Below are 20,562 nucleotides of genomic sequence, written 5' to 3' on the forward strand. Positions count from 1 at the left end.
GAATGGTGTGTGTGGGTGTGTGGGTGTGTGTGTATGTGTGTGTGTGTGTGTGTGCGCGCGTGTGCGTGTGAGAGAGAGACGTGCACACATATCCATATGTAACACACACACACACACACTCGGGAGAAAGAGTGGCGGTGGCAGAGAAAGGAGCAGTGATTAGAGGCATGTGTGTGCCCTTCCTTCTCTTCTCTCTCATCATCAGTCAGCCGTCCAGCCCTGTCAGCCTCGTCTCTTTCATCACCCTGTCTCTGTCTCTCTTCAATAACAGCCCCTCGGCTCCCGGCCGACTAACAGGCAGTACAGTGGTTAGCATCACAGCCTTGTGGAGACGCAGGCCTCGTCTCGGTGCCACTCAGAGTGAGCTGCGGTGTCAGTCCCACTTGGGCCTTTTTTCCCCCACTTTTTTTACAAGGATGAGTCTGAAGAAGCTCCCGTTTTGCCACGCTATGGCTACTCAAATCCAGGGGTCATCAATACATTTCAAATTTTACACGCCATTACAATATCTCTGCTGTCGGGAAGAAACCACTTAACTCCAAAATGTTCATTTTTCAGGAAATGAAGAAAACCTTATATTTTTAAAACAATGCAATACTGCCTCATCAAAGTTGGTGACTGTTGTGACTTTATATATTGTCAAAACTTGCATGAGAGGGGGAGAGGTGGAGGACTGGACTTAGCTGCTTTAGCAGACAGTTTGAGGGTCCAATGGAGTTAGGCTTTTAAATACCTTTCATCTTTTCATTCATATTCTTATTTTGATCATGTGACCCAATTACAGAGTTACAGACCTGTTATGGTCATTCAAGGTTATCTCTGTGTTTCTGGTAATATTATCGTTTATTCCTTTTGTATGTCTGTGTCAAAAAAAATATTTCTTTACAAAGATGTCCACCACAAGCCAGCATGGGGATGACCCCTGCATCACACACACACACACACACACACACCCCCCCCACACACACACACACACACACACACACACACACACACACCCCCCCCCCCCCCCCACACACACACACACACACACACACACACACCCCCACACACCCCCCCACACACACACACACACACACACACACACACACACACACACACACACACACACACACACACACACACACACACACACACACACACACACACACACACACACATACACACACGGTGGTCGGCCACACCCTTAAAACTTGATTTCCTTCACAAGGGAGGATGTACTGACTTCAGTTTAGTCACCTGTGTATTGGGAAACATACCAGAGAATGAAAGCTAACAGTCAAGAAAAACTTCGGGTTATTAACATGCTTCTCCTGTACTCGAGCCCAGAGGCTACGCAGAGAATAAGCAGCCTTTGTGTGTTCTAACGCTGTGTATCACGTGTGTGTGTGTATCGTTTGTGTGTGTGTGTGTGTGTGTGACTGTGTGTGTGTGTGTGTGTGTGTGTGTGTGTGTGTGTGTGTGTGTGTGTGTGTGTGAGTGTCTTTTTGGCTCATCTTTACGAGTGCCTGCTCTAGCTCAGTGCTATTGCAGTGCTATCTCTGTATGTGCAGGAGCCTTTGGGACAATGAGGGCAATAAACATCAAAACGCGCACTATGCAGCCTCTGATATGAGCAACAGATATACAGACAGTTAAGATGTATTATGGGTGCCAATGCCTCTATGCCTGTGCACAGCAACAAGCATGTGCGCACACGCATGCACACGCACACGCACACGCACACACACAACAAGAGACAAACCATTGTTGTCAAACACATTGCCCTTGACACATACAAACGTGACTCAATATCACTACAGAGAATGACGCCCTAGCTGGGTAAAGTATACGGTGTACGGTCAGATAATGACGGTGCTGCTGCCTGTGCTATTAGTGGACAATGGCCAGTGTGCCCCTGTGCCAGCCAGGAGAGGAGAGGCTAGTGCCCTCTGTGCCACTCGGCTTCACCCCGAGACAGACAAAAGGCCCATACAGAGAGCGGCGGCAACAACACTGGCACAAACCGGCCCGCTCCCAACTCCCATCTGCACTGCAGAAGTACAATTGTTGTTGTTGTGGCTCCGTGCCGTGCAGACATGCAGTCTCGCCTCTTTTTTTTCTCCTTTTTTCCCCGGACCCTGGCACGGTGGAACTCGCTGTCCGACCACGCCAAACGCCAAGCGCTCGCTTTTAATTTATTTTTTACTGCCACTCCAGTCAGTCTGAATGTTGTAACTTATTACCGATTCAAAGTAATACAATTCCACACACCAACAGTGGTTCTGAAACAATTTCACGTGATTCCTTCGCGCCAAACTGATAGCCGCGCAGACGCTCATTTGAAAATATTTTGTGCCAGGAAATCCCGAAAGAGTTAATTGTTCCCTCATTTTCCTGGCGACCCCCCTAGTACTCCCTCAAGGACCCCTGGGGGTCCCTAGAACCCACTTTGAGAATCAGTGGTTCCCAAACCTTTTAGCCTGTGACCTAAAAGAGAGATTTGACGTTGCCCGGGACCCAACCTAGTGAAAATAGCAGATCTGCAAGAACACAACTAGTCGCTTTGCGCCGCGTAGTGAGCTTGTAGATCGCCTATTTTCACTACTTAAACATTTGTTTTCTAATTTATGGAATTTCTTTGATTTTTCTTTTACTTCTTCATGAAATAATTGTTTGCTTTTTTTATGTTTTGAAATAATAATAACTAAACACTAAATGTAGTAAATCAAAAATAAAGGGACCCATAAAAATGTTTCCGCGACCCACAAATGACCAATGTTTTCCCTGTGTTTTACATCCCTTGTTGTGGTGTTTCCATCGGCATGGAGACAGAGCGCCGTTCCACAGAGCTTGTGCACAGAGACGAGCAGAGGGAACAGAATCTAACTAGAAAACAAGGCACCAACAAGCCCACAGTTTAGACGAATGTATAAATAATGCAACGGTATGCTATTATCCCTTTTCCACAGCAATTAAACCCTGTTCTTAACTTCTTTGTGGATAGTCAATACTTTATGGTTCTACACACAAAGTTGATTTTATAGTGGAAAGCCTCCACAGAAAAATACAATAAAAAGTACTTTATTTCATATGACTGGCTGTCTACACTGTGCAAAACTGCCATGGCACACACATCAAAAATAATTGGAGCACTCTATTGCAGGAGTTTCAACAACTGTCACATTATTTTGAAACTTGTATTATTCACAACACATAATTTCTAGATGTCTATATAATGTCACTCCTCCAACAGTCACAGGATTCAAGTCTCATGGCAAAGGACCTAATTGTGATGTTGTGGGACTTCAACTCCAACGTCTCAGCTATACATTTCATATAGTGGTTTTAACACTTTTCATGCCCAAGGCACATCAATGGGCAAGACAAAATCTCAAGGAACACCAGTAGTTTTACTAGGGATGTCCCGATACACTTTTTTCATTCACTTTTTCATACCACAATTTCTGTGTTAGCCGATACCGATACCAGTGTTGTGAACTTGTGATCTCGTGTTGTGTTTATAGCTATCTAGCTATATATCTCGTGCTGTGTTTATAGCAGACTCCTCACTCATATGTGCACTTGCAGTTTGGGCAACTCGAAAGCAAACTCTACATGCCCCAACATTTTATTTACCTGTGTCAACCCCTTACCCCTGTGAAAACTAATCACAAAAAATAGGGATGCGAGGTTGGATGTTTTAACATTTTGTGTAGTTCATAGTTGTATTATGTTGCATTAAATGTGAGCTTGCCACAAAATCCCAAGACACAACTGGACTTGTCTCGAGTCATGTCACACCAGTGTGCCTCTGCACGCTGATGGGACATTTGGGAAACACTGGTGATTTGGGGAACATTTGGCAAACACTGATCGAATAAAACAAGAATGCCTTCAGAAAACGGAGAGAAATAGTCTCAAGGTGCTGTGGCTGAGAGCAACCATTTGGGTCAGATCATCGTCATGTCGTCTCCATGTGTCAAACAGTCCAAGACCCATGCAGTCTGTGCTTCCGCCTGAACACACCAGATCTAACTCCTATACCTAGAGGGTCTTCACATTTATATGGAGGTGCTTCAGACAATGACACCGACAGGCCTATAGCCTATCTTCATTGTGCTGTGCGCGGCTGCATCGCAGTCAGAAAGCTCTTGTTCCAGATCTGATATCAAAGTGACAAAGGTGCCCAGTCAGTGAATGAGCCTAGAGCCACTATAGCACCCCACTATAGCCCAGAGGACACCATGTGTTCCCGTGCAGATGTCATTATCAGCAGTGCTCCAGACAGAGACAGCGGTCAAAACAATACGCAGGGACTGATCAGCCAAGTAAAGGGAAGAAACTAGATAACTTTACAACATACACTAGCACAGTGGTTCCCAAACTGTGGTGCGTGCACCCCTTGTGGTGTGCGAGCGCCTTCTAGCGGGTGCGCGACATGAAAAGTCTAATGGTGGTGCTATGGTTTTCTTTTAAATATATTAACATATTATGCCAATATATGGCAATGAATGCAGAAATATAGCCTATGCTGCATATATTATGCCATAATCAGTAAATCAGGTTCATATATGTGCATATATGTGGATAAAAAATAAATATATGTCTCTATATAGCTTATGCAATTTATATTTCCATGTGGGGGGGTGCATCAGCTAGGTCGGGAGGTAACAGGGGGTGCATGGCCAAAAAGGTTTGGGAACCGCTGCACTAGCACAAAATGCTGTTTCCCAAACAGTGGGTCGGGACCCATTTGTGGGTCGTGGACACAGTTTTATGGGTCCCTTAATTGTTGGTTTCCTACATTTTGTTTTTAATTATTTATTATGTATTTAAAATTTCAAAACATTTTCAAAAAACATTCCCAAAAAAGTTGTCGTGAATTAATACCAAATTTAATTATTTTTAAGTAAAAGAAAAATCTAAGAAATTCCATAAAATTATGAATTAAGAAATAGTGAAAATGGCTGATCTACAAGCTCAAAACATGTCTCTTTTAGGTCACAGGCTAAAAAGTTTGGGAACCACTGCACTAGCATGTACTGTACGTTGTAAAGTTATACTACATACACCTCGGCTACTGGAGCCAATGTCTCTCTTTATGGTGAGAGAGGAAAGACAAGTTGAGAAATGGTGGATAGGGTGTCACAGCCGGAGCATGATAGGTCTCAGCAGTCTGTTCTTTAAACTTCAAAGAAGCGTCGCAGCACGTCCCTGATATGCAGCTGAGAAAGACCACGAGACTCCCTTTACATGTCTGTTTGTTTGTTGTAGAAATACTGTATGTCTGTTTGTTTTGCAGGTATATTAGTCCTGTGTGCATTTGTTTACACAAGTATGTGTGCATATATGAATGTTTGAGTGCGTGCGTGCGTGCGTGCGTGCGTGCGTGCGTGCATGCATGAGTGTGTGTGTGTGTGTGTGTTTATTCCCCCACAGAGGACAGGCCCTCCAGACAACACGCGTGCCTGTTGTTAATTAGACTGAACGGTTGCTTGGTTCCCAGAAAACAGCATTTCACCGAAGCTCTCGGCGCACCTGATGAATAATGCATTTTCTCACAGCACATTAATTTGGCAAATATTTCTCTGCGCGAACGAACTCCAAACACATCGTGTGACCGACCAGCTCTCTGACCCAACACCCCCCCCCCCCCCCCACACACACACACACACACACCCCTCGCCGGCGTTCATTGAGATGCTAATGATTCCGCGCCACGCAAGGAATCAGAAACAGTGGTAATAATATGCTTTCGTCGACGCGCTCACACAGAGGGATCTTTCACTGTAGCCACCATCCTCTTCTCCATTAGAATGATTGGCTCGTTCAAGTGTGAAATCTCCATGAGACTGCATTAGTGGTTCATTAACACAGAGGGCACCTGCGCCTCCAAATCAAGGGCACATATGAGAGGATTTGGCCTATGGTTCACACATACCTGATAATAATTATGATAATAGCGTATTAATAATATCAGCCTAATTTGCATTAAGTTAGCCTCCCAACTGTGGCCCATTAAAACATATGGCTTGGGCACTTGATAAGTTGGCAGACGTATCCTCCATAGTAGTTCAACTCAAGAAGTTAATAAGTGGAGAGTGGAGACCAAGATTTTTAAACGATTGCTCATCGTCTTCGCCCAGGGCTAGAGCGTAGGTAAGTCCAGTAAATCTGTCTGACCAGCGAGGTTAAGTATAAACAGCCAACGGAGACAGCCAGTCTGCTCATCACCTGTGGCTGTCACTATCACAGCAGACACAGAGGGTTAACCATGCACTTACGCCCATACCACTGGTTCCCAAACAGTGGGTCGGGACTTCATTTAGTTAGTTTTTTATTATTATTTCAAAACATTTTTCAAAAAACATTGTCAAGAAAAGCTACATTTTCCATGAATTAAAAACAAATTCTTTCTTTCAGTAATTTCATGAAGAAATAAAAGAAAATGCTAAAGGCCTATTCATAGTCCAGTTTTGGGTGAAGAGGTGTTGTGTGGTGACCACCACGGCGTGATGTCATGTTGTAGTTTTCAGTGGTCACCTCTTCACCGAAAACCGGACTATCAGAAATTCCATGAATTAGAAAAGAAACTAGTGAAAATAGACAATCTACAAGCTAAATGCCTAAATTGTAAATTGTAAATTGATTGTCGGCTAATATTCCCCCAGAATAGGGATGCGAGGGTGAGAAAGAGAGAGAGAGAGAGAGAGAGAGAGAGAGAGAGAGAGACTTTGAACTTTATTGGACTTAGAACAAGAGTAACACAGCCGGCCGCAATAGCTTACACAGCCATAGAAGCGTAAAATGCAAATACATCATCAGCCTAACAAAGTAGAAGGTTTACTCTTATCTGGATTTCTGCTACACACACTCATTTCAAGTAGGGAAATTGTATGTGTGGCATGAAGTATATATCAGACAGACTTTGTTTGAAATTGGCTATTTTTTTTAATTTTTCTTCAAACATTTGTTTTATTTCTTCCTGAAATTACTGACCCATAAGAATGTGTCTGTGATCCACAAACGGGTCCCGACCCACTGTTTGGGGACCAGTGCACTATAAGGCCCAGGTGAGAAGCTATGAGTCCATGGCAGAGAGAGGAGCCTGCATTGAGTCCATGGCAGAGAGACAGGAGCCTGCATTGTTGGTGGGAGCCAGTGTGAGAGAGTAGAGGGCCCTCAGTCCTCAGACTGCTGATGGGCAACCATGTGTAATTATATACACTCATTCTCCACCTGACTCAGCACTGCCTGCCAGGGAAGGAGCACATCGCTCTGTTCCCAGTCCAACTTCTCTGTCTTACTCTCACACACATATGCACGCGCACGTACGCACGCACGCACGCACGGACACACACACACACACACACACACACACACACACACACACACACACACACACACACACACACACAGTCACAGTCACAGTCACACACACACACACACACACACACACACACACACACACACACACACACACACACACACACACACACACACACACACACACACACACACACACACACACACACACACACAGAGGAGAAACGTGCAGATACAGCAAATGTGTACACACCCACCTTACACCGCATGTTTTGGGGGCCACCAGGGGCCGCGTTTTAAGGTGTGTGGGGGTGGGGGGGGTAGTAAGAAGGGCCAGTCATTTTGATTCAAATTCAACTCATCTTTGCGGTTGGAAACGGTATAGAGCGGGTCTTTACCAGGTCTTTACCAGACCCGGCCGTAGTCTAGACTCTAGATTGACGCTGCCCTGCCACCACTCACAGAGCACTATAACCATACAGTAGCACAAGACTCCTGCAAATTCCCCCAAACATGCTTCCCCCTCTTCCCCTCTGGCTGCTACTCTGCTTTGGACGTGTTACAGGTCCCAGGAATGTGTACAGTTGCCCAGAAATCACTGCCTTAACCACTTTGACCCTGGTGTCCCTTTTGGGCATGTCAAATGTTCACAACTTTGAACATGTTCAAAAATAGAAGATATACAAGCTTGCAGCACCAGTGTGTTGTGACATTACAGATCAGCCACTATATTTTTGCTATTCATTGTAGCAACTTGTGTCGCTGTGTGGTTCTTAATTGTTTATATCCTATTTTCAGTGTTATGTATTCTGGGTGTTTAATTGTGTACAGACAGATAATGTAAATAAAAACAATAATAAAGACTGAATCTGAATTGTACATGTGGAGAAACAAACACACACATGCCAACATGCATGTGTACATGTGGAGAAACAACATGCATGTGTACATGTGGAGAAACAACATGCATGTGTACATGTGGAGAAACAACATGCATGTGTACATGTGGAGAAACAACATGCATGTGTACATGTGGAGAAACAACATGCATGTGTACATGTGGAGAAACAACATGCATGTGTGTGCTTGCACACACAAATGCCAAAAGTCAAATATAAGACGGCAGACAGACTGACTCTAGCTGAATGATGATGATGCCGCATTTGAGGCGCAGGTAATGTGCTTGAAAAGTGAACCCACCTATTTCAAGGATGCAATTTACACAGAATGTGACTGTAAATCTGGAAGCCTTACATTTCATGGGAGACAGTCTATTCATAGCCTATAGTTTCCTTTCTGCTGCAAGTGTAGGCAAGCCACTTCCTCGCCCTCAAGTGTGTGTGTGTGTGTGTGTGTGTGTGTGTGTGTGTGTGTGTGTGTGTGTGTGTGTGTGTGGGTGTGTGTGTGTGTGTGGGTGTGTGTGTGTGTGTGTGTGTGTGTGTGTGCGTGCGTGTGCGTGTGTGTGTGTGTGTGTGTGTGTGTGTGTGTGTAGACAGGAGTGCCCTAGCTGGCCTCCTGTGCCACAGGTTTGGGGCTGAGTTCATTAGTAATTTAAAGGGTCTCTTTCCATGTCTTCTCATATGAATTATTCACTCCAGTTTTTTTTGTTTGTCTTTTGTCTGTGCAATCACTGCCCTGGAAATAACGTTATGCAAAGATAGAAAAAGAAAAAAGGAACAAAAATAACAAGGTCTAAATTACATCCAACAGCTCCGTAATTAGGCACCAACGCACGCACAGTTATTTCCTGTAAGGCTAAAGCTATGTTAAGACGCCCAAGTGAGAATTTAAATGAGCCGAGGGTTACAGTAAGTGCAGGCAGTTTCATTTCTAACCAGAACTTTGCTGGATAGAAATCAATGCACAGGTTTACTTTAAAGGTTCTTTTGACTGACAATGAAGTAAATAATGTTTCTTCATTGCAGTTCTATTCCAAAGCATCTAGGACACTATACTCACATTGATGTAGTCCCATTTGCCAACTCCTACGCTAGCTGAAGGTAACAGTGCAGTATGGTAAGTTAGTCATGTAATGCCTGATGAATACTTTGTTTGGTTCAGGCTTGGTTTACACAGGCTCGGACTGAAGCTTTGAGTGTTGCCATGTACCTTTCTCGCACACCAGTGTCGTGCACCAAAAATAGCAGATATACAAGCTCACAACGTGTAACATTGCCTTGTGAGCTTGAAGATCTTCTATTTCCGGTGCATGATACCGGTGTGCAACCAAATATAAACAAGACTTAATGCTACTTTGAGAACGTCACATATAGCAACACTCAAAGATTCAGTTCGAGCCCATTTAAACCGAGGGTGAGTATACATTTGTCCCAGAGTACACTGTCTTGACTTATGTAAGACTGTTATCAAGCCAAGACAGAGCAGGTGCACATAATTGAGGAAGCCTGGACAGACTTCCTAATAGTAAAAAAAGAAAGGTGGTCTTGTCTGCAGAAAGAATGTTTTTACAGATGAGATTACCACATTCCATCAGGTTCCCTCCCAAACTGTCACGTCAAGACTTCACAAAATACTGGAGCTAACCAAAATACTACAGCTAAACATTCAACACTGGTTTCAATTACAACCACCATCTACAGCCAGGATTCATGAATGCCGATTGCCAAGGAGTTTCAACGAAAGCCACGGTTTTGCACGGATCAACATGCGTTGCTCCTTGGCCAGGTCACTGTGGTATGCAAAGCTTCTTATCTCACACCCTCCTCATATTTACCTAGGGAGTGAATGGCTGTGCCAACAGGCTTGGATCTGGGAGAGAGAGGCATACAGGCAAATACAAGCACCAAGTGTTTGTGTTGTATATCTATGTGTATGGAAGTGACATCACTGCATCGCTATGTGAAATCCTGTGGAAAAACACGACGACAGGTGATCCAATTGTTGTGATAAGAGAGATTAATTCCATGATAAGACAAGACAGTGTTGTGTAATCTGGTTAGTGTGCACGTGTATTATGTGTAGGGCCCGAAGGGGTTCAAGTAGAAGGAGTGTACACACACACACACACACACACACACACACACACACACACACACACACACACACACACACACACACACACACACACACACACACACACACACACACACACACACACACACACACACACACACACACACACACACACACACACACACACACACACACACACACACACACACACACTTCCCACCCGTGTTCCCACATCAACTATTATGTGAAACAACTCATACAGTCTAAATAAAAAGAACTTTGTAAATCAAATACATAACCAGTACCTTGGAACAGGAGAGTGTTGATAGGCTGGGGGGTGGAGCAGGGAGAAATAAGGCCATACACAAACTTGAAAGCAAGAAGTAAGACATACCAATGAAGTTGTATAAGGATAAACAGAGGGAGATGTTCCCCACAAACAGCCAGACAGCATATCTTCCCTTATGTATTACGATGTGAGGAAAGTATGTTGGGAGTGGCGGTGTTGTTTCAAATGTTGGGTTTGAGGATGTTTTGAACAAAATCATGAGCACTAGTCTAGAACAGTGGTTCGCAAACGTTTTAGCTCGAGACCCAAATAAGACATTTAGACATTTGCCCGGGACTCAAACTAGTGAAAATAGCAGATCTACAAGCTCACAACTCGTCGCTTCGCGCCAAGTTGTGAGCTTGTAGATTGGCTATTTTCACTACTTCTTAAACATTTGTTTTCTATTTTATGGAATTTCTTAGATTTTTCTCTGATTTCTGATTTACTGAAAAATATCAGATCTTTGGTTTTAATTCATGACAATCTTTGCTGTTTTGGGGAATGTTTTTTGAAAATGTTTTGAAACAATAATAATTAAAAACAAAAATAAATAAATAAATAAATAAAGGGACCCATAAGAATTTGTCCGCGACCCACAAATGGGTCCCGACCCCCTGTTTGAGAACCAATGCACTAGTGACTAGATTAGAAGAAGATAGTACAGTAAAGTTTCATTCATACTGCACGCCAGTGTAGCAGCGCTGCTGCTAGCGCACCCAAAATAGCCAATCTACAAGTTCACATACGTGTCGCATCGCAACTCGTTGTGAGGTTATAGATCTGCTGTTTTTGGTGCGTGACACACTGCGAGAATCTCTATATCAAGCCCTTCAGTGCTATTCGGCAAGCTTGGGAAGAAGCACTGAATACAGCTGATTTATAGTGCGATGGGGAGTTGTCCCACGCACGACACCATGCGCACACACATACACACAAACACAAACCCGCTCGTTATGCTGAGGAGCGGTAACGGTCACGGCTATCAAGAGGGTAGTAAAACAAAAATGGTTGGAGGTGGATTTGCAGATTTACGGTGTGATTCCTTGTAACCTCTAGGTGCACCTTTGAGAACAGCGCTGTATATCTGTCTGATGAGGAGGCCCCGGTCACTGGATACCCTCCCCACTAACTCATCGTCATCAGCAGGGTACTTTCCCCCCATGCACACACACACACACACACACACACACACACACACACACACACACACACACACACACACACACACACACACACACACACACACACACACACACACACACACACACACACACACACACAAACAAAAGGACTTGAACACCGACATGGTTGCTGTTGTTTAGTTCAAATAGGGGAGAGAAGTCAGTCACCCCATCATAGGAAGTTCTTGGGAACCACCCCAGTGAGAGGAGGGCCGGTGGGAGGATGGTGGGGGGTGAATGAAACGGCACAGAGTGGAGTGCCTGAGAGAAAGGAGGTTTCAATAGCACGTTTTAGCAGACAGGCACACACAGACAGCCAAAGTGAACCTGGCCACAAAAATGCAGACAGTTGGCAGAAGATCTTGGGGGGGCACTTTTGAGAAGGGCAGGGCACATCTTTATGGTTTTTTTTTAAAGCCAGCTGAACCACACAGAAGAAGGTACAGTAACATGACACAGAGAACGAGCTTTATCTTTTCATCACTATATGGATGAGGGAAAAGTGTCTGCTTTGGTCTCTTTGTTGTCACGCTGTGGTAGGCATGCCGGCCCGCAGTTTACACGCTCACGCATGCACATATGCAGTGGTGGAAAAAGTACTTGCGTGTTTTACTTAAGTAAAAGTATCAATATTGCAATGTAGAACTACTGTTACAAGAAAGGCCTCACTCAGACCTTTAAAACATTGATGCATGCTTGTTGTATGAATGTTGTAAGTGTCATGGCCGCCCCAATGCATTTCCAATGGAAGTCACATGGTTTGATACAACATTTTGGACTACAAGCTGTTGTATGGCTTTCGGCTGTGTTTCGACTGCGCCCCTCCCCCTCATACAACACAAAAGTTGTGTCAAACCATGTGACTCCCATTGGAAATGCATTGGGGCAAGCTGTATCACACCCTTTGCATACAACAAGCATACATCAATCTGTTGCGACCGTGTGAGTGAGGCCTAAAAGTCCGGAAAGTTAACTTGAGTAAAAGTGCGTATTGGTATTTGGTATGAAAATGAAAAGTAGAAGAAAGTACTCATTGTACAGAATGTCTCATTTCAAGTTTCCAAATGTTTAAACATCTTTTGAAAATAGCAGATCTACAAGATCGGCTATTTTCAAATGGCCAAAATGTGGCTGAAGTGGTTAATGTATGTGTTGCTAATATTCAAAATCTACAAAGTCTACAAATACCTAAAAATTGTACTTAAGTAAATGTATTTAGTTACTTTCCACCAATGTATAAAGGGTACAAAGTACATGTACGTCATCACCCATGAACGTCTGTTGTCCATGGCATAGACCTCTCGTTGTTCTGCGGACACTTCAGCCAGCTATATGGTCTGTCTGTTAGTCCTTGCATACATACATGCATGCAGGCCAAGTAAAAAGTGGCTGAGTGGGCAGAGAAGCCGTCTGGGAACCGCAAGGTAACCGGTCTGGTCTGGAGCCCCCATCCCAGCCAGTATAAGTGTCGAAGTGTCCCTGAGCAATGTGACTTCACCATTAACCAGCTCTCCCTGCATGCGCTCATCAAAGCCACCTGAGCAGCCACCAGCTGGGTTTAGCTGTAAAAGCGATTTACTCTCCCCATGGGGACCACAAAATACTCCCCCTAAATGTGTTTTCTTTGAAGTCTGAACTCATGCACATCATGTAGGCTAACATAGTCTGTAATGTGTATTGTCAGAGACAATGGAGGAAAACTGTCAAAAGCACCTGCTTCTATTCTCTCTCCTGGCGGTAAATGTATTGCCTCAAACCCATGAGGCAGACACCTTTTCGGCCTGGCTGGCGTCTTGCACCCCCACATTCCCCCCCCCCCCCCCCCCCCCCCACCCCTGCACCGCATGGGGCCCTTGGCTGAGGCACCGTGTTATTTACTGCCCACAGAGAGAACTCTCTGTGCCGACAGAGAGTCAACACAGCATGGCTGGCTGAGCAGCACAGTAGCGACCTGTCTGAGTACAGTCTCACACATGTGCCGGCAGTCGCTCACACACTTGGAGTCACATGACCCCCTCCCAGGAGACCGGCGGCAGTCAGAGATGTTTACGTTGCCATGGTGACCTCATGGGTTGTTGAGCTGAGAGGCAACACAGTAGTAAACACATGCATGTCGTCCAGGACCACGGTGTCGGTTAACTATGGCCACGACAGTGCTGTCAGCTCTATATGCTCGCTGCTATTAGGCAGAAACCATATACCTCATATCTTTTCATATTGTTGTTTTGTTTTCATAAATTAATACCCTATTTTATCCTTTGTCGCATGACAGTCTCGTGCAAAAGTAGCGAAAATAGGCGATCTAGCATTTCGCATTGTCATGGTAAATGGTAAATGGTGCATTTATAGGAAGCCCAACAGCGACAATCTACCAACCAGTATGGAAGAGGAGAGCTGAACATGTAGAGAAGCATAAAACTAGCTTGGCATGAAGTGATGCGATAGCTCTCACTCAGGTGAGCTTTACTGTAGGGGTGGGCGATATGGAAAAATATAATATCACAATATATTTTCAAGCAGTATCACGATAAACAATATTATCAAGATATATTTTCATGCCGTTTTTATGGTTATTTTTCAAGTTACTTAACAGTACAACCACCTACAAGGTAACAAAAACTAAAAGAAAAGGGACATTTAGACCATTTAGACCAAAGTGTATCATGATATACGATATCTCCGAAAAGGCATATGGTTGAGACATTGTATTGTCTCAACGATATTCATCACCATATCGCCCACCCCTACTTTACTGTCAGCTGGACTGGGTAACCTCATCCTGAGGTGAGCTGTACTGTGTTAAGATATTCTGACAGCAGTAGGTGGTTTAATCTAACCAGTGATCTGGAGCTGTTGAAGGAATTTAGGCCAGGAAACTGCATGCTGCTCTATGACCTGACCTAGACCTTTCACCACTTCAGCAACTTCCTCCACCAAGACAAGTTGTCCCAAATGTTCAACACTTTAACAAAAAAATGTCTTTGAGCGTAGCCTCGTCCTTCAGGGTGGAGTCTGCGGGCCCTTACATGACGAGTAATACCTAAAGTCCTGTAAAGAGTGTTCCATTGAACCGGGCACTCCCTGATCTCACTGACGGACCTGATAATAACTCCACAGGTGCTCTAAACTAAAGTAAACTAAGTACCTCTTCCTGTGTAGCCTCAAGGCCTATTCATTCATACTCAGGTTTTCTGTGATGACCTCATCACCGAAAACTGGAGCATAACTAGGGCTGTCACAATCATGAAATAGTCAATACACGCTTGATGTGTTGAGAGCTTGTAGATCTGCTATTTCAGCCTGTTTTTGAAAATATTTTCAACATGGAAACGATTAGAACGATTATGCAAACATAACTTTGATTTATATCTCAAATAATTACGATCAGGCAGTTATGTAATAATTGTGACGGGTCTAATCATAACCACCCAACTGAACAACAGTTTTGTTCTAATTATTATCCTGCTCAAAATAAAGTCACTAATATTTTTCGTTAAAATAATCTGCAGTCGTTTTTGGGCATTAAGCAGTATTTATTTGAAAACCCTATTTTGGTCATATGTTCCTATAGTCCCTGTATCAACAAAGAGCACCAATCTATAAGTTCCACTGACAGCACTTCTTTTTCTTCCATTTTTAAACTGCAGTTTTGTTCTGTTTGGCCCCACTCGCTTCCAAACACAACAGGTGAACTTAAGACTGGCCAGTCTGGGCTGACTGCCAGGCTCCGCTAGCCAGCGACATATCATCCCCTGGCCGCCACAGCACAGACACCTGGGGTAGCAGGAGCTCTCTGGCAGCTATGTCCGAACTCAGTGGGGGGGGGATCTCTTAAAGAGGATGTCATTTTCTTTGGATTACAAAAGACCAGTGACATTAAACAGCACAGGCCGGGCCGGTTATTAACACAGATTCAGTTATCCTTCACTGTACTCTGTGGGAGGAAGGCGGTTGGTGCCTCATTCACTTATCTTGATCTATATAAAAGTACAAGTAGTGAAGGTTACTTGAGGAGAAGAGCGAAGAGAAAAAAAAGAAACAAGACCAGCTAGGTCATGTAGGAAGGAGAAAGGCATGTGGAAGTGAAGATGAGAGGGCTGGGCGTAAGGGAGGCACACGTGAGGAGAGGAAGGAATGGATCAATCTTTTATCACTGCAGTGTGCTTTCATTTCTAATGGATTTGACACGAGTGCAGCGCAGCACAGTTAGTACCTTCCATCACGGTGCACGGTACAGGCTGGGAAGCATATGCAGAGTGTGTGTGTGTATGTGTGTGTGTGTGTGTGGGGGGGGGTTATGTGGAGGAAGAAGCCAAAACATGATATTTCCTCACACAGGCCATCCTGTCATAGCCATTGCCATTAACTCTTGTCCAGAGTGCATTCCTGTGTGTGTGTGTGTGTGTGTGTGTGAGTGAGTGAGTGAGTGAGTGAGTGAGTGAGTGAGTGAGTGAGTGAGTGAGTGTGCGTGCGTGCGTGCGTGCGTGCGTGCGTGCGTGCGTGCGTGCGTGCGTGCGTGCGTGCGTGCGTGCGTGCGTGCGTGCGTGCGTGCGTGTGTGTGCTCTCGAGCAGAAAGGCAAGAAATCAACTTGATTCTCGCTGCAGCTCAGGGATGAATGACTTGGAAGATTCACGTCACAAACCCAGGGAGACATCATGTGGATGTGCGGCGTTTGGAGTGGACTAGCCTACAGCATGTGGTGATTAAATGCTCGACATGCAGACGAGCACGAAAGAGAAAAGAACATTGTGGGGGGGTCGGGGGGGGGGTGCACTTGACTTTCCTTCTGTGTATTGCAGAGAATAACACACACGCACAAACACTCACACACTCAGCAGCAATCAGAGGATGCTGCATTATTCATTTCATTCACTCCACCCGGTGAATTCCTTTGTGTTTTGTCTTTATCCATTTGTAACTCCGAAATTGTACAAACGTAGCCAAACGGACCTGTGTCAATTGAATACATTTGTCACTTTTGTGTCACTTTTGTCACTCTCAGGGTGAAATGAACACAGAGGATGTTACTGTGTTATTCGGATCCCAAGTGAGACACAGTAAAAGAGAAAACATTGGACACTAATGTAAACAATGAGTCTGATAAGAAGAAAAGCTGTGTTGTGTGTTCAATCCACTGCCATTGATGTTGCTTTCTAAGGTGCAAGCTTAATGCCAACAGTGTCGCAGAGATATAGGCAGAGCCGTGTATATATATATATAGCAATGCCATTTGGGCAGTGGCTGGGTTACGGCTGATGTCAATGAAAAGGTCAGCTGGAACAAACTTTCCCACACACTGACGAAGAAGAGGAATAATGAGGCACACCTGCGGTCGTCCTGTTGTTTATCTGACTTTCGGTGATAGGATTCTCAAGTTGCTTAAAGTATGTGTGCACAGTCAGCGCTATCGTCTGAGTGGAATCTTGGAAGGAAATGGGACCCATATTAAATAAATTCAAATAAGCACACATACCTGTAGGCCTACACATACGCACTTCCAATAAAGATAAGAGGGGGGGGGGGTCTCTTTTGTCTAAATTAATGTTTTGTGTTTGTTGTTTTTAGTTACATTATTTTTGTTTTCTCAATTTAAAAAAGGACAGTTTTTATTATAGTATACTCATAGAATTTAGTAATTTTGTAAATGCTCTGTCTCTGACACAATGTATTTGAGGGAGTTTAGTTACGAGTAGGAATGGTGAAAATAAATCAGTGTGCCTAGAATGTGAAGGGATGATCAATTCTGAACTCAAACTTTGTGTTCTCTCCTCCTCTACCATCCGTTATACTGACATTATCTGTGACTGTGACGCACGCACGCACGCACGCACGCACGACACACACACACACACACACACACACACACACACACACACACACACACACACACACACACACACACACACACACACACACACACACACACACACACACACACAGATAACAAAATACATGAACTGATAACACATGAGGCATGGCCATTCGCTCCCACGATCAAACGGAAAATAAAACATTACGAAGTGGATGTCTGATTGGCTAACAAGTGACAACAACAACAACTCTGAGCCCCCCTATCTATCTGACACACTGTGACATTAGTGACCTGCTGCTAACTGGAATGCCAGCCATGCATGATGATGAGTCAAGGTTTAAATAAGCTTTGTGCCGAGCTTGTGCATTAGCCATGCGGCGCGTTTAGTGTTTGAGATGTGTAGCACGTCAACAGTTAAATGCATTTGGGGATAAGCAGCCGGTTGAGCTGAACCCTGCCCGTGCCCTCCATAAATTAATCTTTAATCCTCCAAACGGTAAACGGAGCTGCGGCTGTGCTTGTGACATGTAAGAGATAGTTTGCAACTCGCCTTATCGTTGAGTTCTTACGTGCATGCATGCGCACGCACGGCACACAGAGTCGTCGCACACACACACACCTGAAAATAGCCAACAACAACTCTCTCAAAGAGCTACTCGTCACCCAAAACACAGACACATGATATGGTAAAACAAACACCCATATTACAAAGGGTTGAGTTTCAACCAAACAGGTTTGAGTCCTCTTATGTCATCCGGTGGTGCGGTGGTGGTATACATGTAGGCTGTAGTGTCAACAGGTACATTTAAAGACACATGACCACACAGATGGCCCAAAGCTGAACACACACACACGCACACACACACGAACACACACACACACACACGCACACACACACACGCACGCACGCACGGGCGCACACACGCACAGTCGCACACACACGCGCACACACACACACACACACACACACACCAACTTGCACTTATGACCACATGGATACAGTAGTACAGGAATACTCACGATAATCCAGCACATACACAACACAACAGCACTACGAACTGAACTGCGGAGCTGTAGAGAAACTTCAAACCATGACATTCAAGCTGACAAGGACACAACGCACACAGAAACCCAGGCTGTCACTCACCAGGTATGGAAATGTTTCACTTCTCTTCAGGGTATTTCTTTCTCCCTTGATCTTTCTGCTTGTTTGCTCTCTCTCTGTCTCTCTCTGTCTCTCTCTGTCTCTCTCTGTCTCTCTCTGTCTCTGTCTCTCTCTGTCTGTCTCTGTCTCTCTCTCTCTCTCTCTCTCTCTCTCTCTCAGGTAAATCCTTCCACCTTTGACAGAGCAGAACAGCGGGGCACGTTTGTAAGCGCCTGCTATGTGTGTGAAGCGAGTGAGTACAAGCTGAGGGGAAGAGGAGAGGTAATAAAGTCCGGCGGAGGTCAGAGTCAATCACAATTTGGCTGGCGGGCGAAGACGAAGGGCAGCTGCCGCACGTTCCTCCGCTCTTTCCCTCTCTCCTTGCCTGTGTGCCTGCCTGCTTGTTCACTCACTGACTGCCTCAGGAATGCAGATCTCCTGGGTGTCCTCACCACAGCAGAGATCTGAGAGACTGCAAGAGTTCTCTCTCTCTCTCTCTCTCTCTCTCTCTCTCTCTCTCTCTCACTCACACCCACCCACAGAAACACACGCCCTCGCCTCTCAGTGTCTCTCTCTCTCCCTCCCTCTCTCTGTTAACAGAACAGGTACCACCCCTTTTCCAGGTAGCATTTTCTTCTTATTTCTTAGAAATAATCTGTTGTATCACTACCAAAATGATCTCTCTCTTTCTATTACCCTCCCCCCTCTCTGTCTATCTCCCCTTCTCTATCCCCCCTACATTACACAGAGGTAGAAATTAGAAAATTGCAAGAAAACTGAGTCAAAAGTATGGAGTCTGTATATTTTGGGAAGCTTGGTGATTCATTCATGTCTTCTAACTAAACTGTGGCACCATACTGTGTGTGTGTGTGTGTGTGTGTGTGTGTGTGTGTGTGTGTGTGTGTGTGTGTGTGTGTGTGTGTGTGTGTGTGTGTGTGTGACATGTAACCGGAGTCTGCAGACTTCCTCCCTTCGGACTTTCATCACATGAACAGCTGATTATGCAAATAAAAGACTCTCAGGTGATTTTCTCTTCCTCTTCCTGGAATGAGGTCATAGTCCAGCACAGGTGTAATGAGATCATGAGTGTGCATACAGTATTTGTGATGTGCGCGTGTGTGTGTCCGTGTCCGTGTGTGTGTGTCCGTGTGTGTCCGTGTGTGTGTGTGTGTGTGTGTGTGTGTGTGTGTGTGTGTGTGTGTGTGTGTGTGTGTGTGTGTGTGTGTGTCCATGTGTGTGTCCGTGTGTGTGTGTGTGTCCGTGTGTGTGTGTGTGTGTCCGTGAGTGTGTGTGTGTGTGTGTGTGTGTGTGTGTGTGTGTGTGTGTGTGTGTGTGTGTGTGTAGGACAACGCCCTGTGGGAAAATGAAAAACAGAACAGTGCAACCTAAATCTGACCACTGTGGACTTCAAAAGGCATCACATGCATCTAGATACTCTCACACACAAACAACATGAAACCACGGGCCTGGAAGGATGGTCTCTAGTAGCCTGGTGTCCAGTATGAAACCACGGGCCTGGAAGGATGGTCTCTAGTAGCCTGGTGTCCAGTATGAAACCACGGGCCTGGAAGGATGGTCTCTAGTAGCCTGGTGTCCAGTATGAAACCACGGGCCTGGAAGGATGGTCTCTAGTAGCCTGGTGTCCAGCCTGATTCACTGCGTTCCGTGATTTGTTTTGTCAAGTAGCGAAGTGATAATAATAATAACGTAAACGTAATAAAGTTATTATAAGTAGTGAAGTGACAAACACATTCACGGAACGCAGCGAATCAGGTTGTAAACCAGGCGATTATGGGAGCAGGGGTAGAGGGT

The 20,562-nt window shown here is 44.8% G+C and overlaps 2 protein-coding genes across 3 annotated transcripts in view; both read right to left on the reverse strand.

The window, feature by feature from the left end:
* LOC306923494 (tRNA (guanine-N(7)-)-methyltransferase-like) overlaps positions 1-20,562 on the reverse strand; it is a 167,431-nt gene that overhangs the window by 58,923 nt on the left and 87,946 nt on the right. The window lies entirely within an intron of this gene.
* The window catches only part of rassf7a (Ras association domain family member 7a), a 50,479-nt gene that overhangs the window by 16,035 nt on the left and 13,882 nt on the right, over positions 1-20,562 (reverse strand). The window contains exon 1 of one of the 2 annotated variants that reach the window (XM_079501564.1): positions 18,754-19,192. The exons of the other annotated variant lie outside the window; for it this stretch is intronic. The gene's annotated coding sequence lies outside the window, so the exon portion shown is untranslated. Of the gene's footprint in view, positions 1-18,753; positions 19,193-20,562 lie in introns of those variants that run through there. 2 annotated transcript variants of the gene reach the window in all.

The sequence above is a fragment of the Electrona antarctica genome (assembly GCF_951216825.1).
Source record: "Electrona antarctica genome assembly, chromosome: 5".
NCBI classification, from domain to species: domain Eukaryota; kingdom Metazoa; phylum Chordata; class Actinopteri; order Myctophiformes; family Myctophidae; genus Electrona; species Electrona antarctica.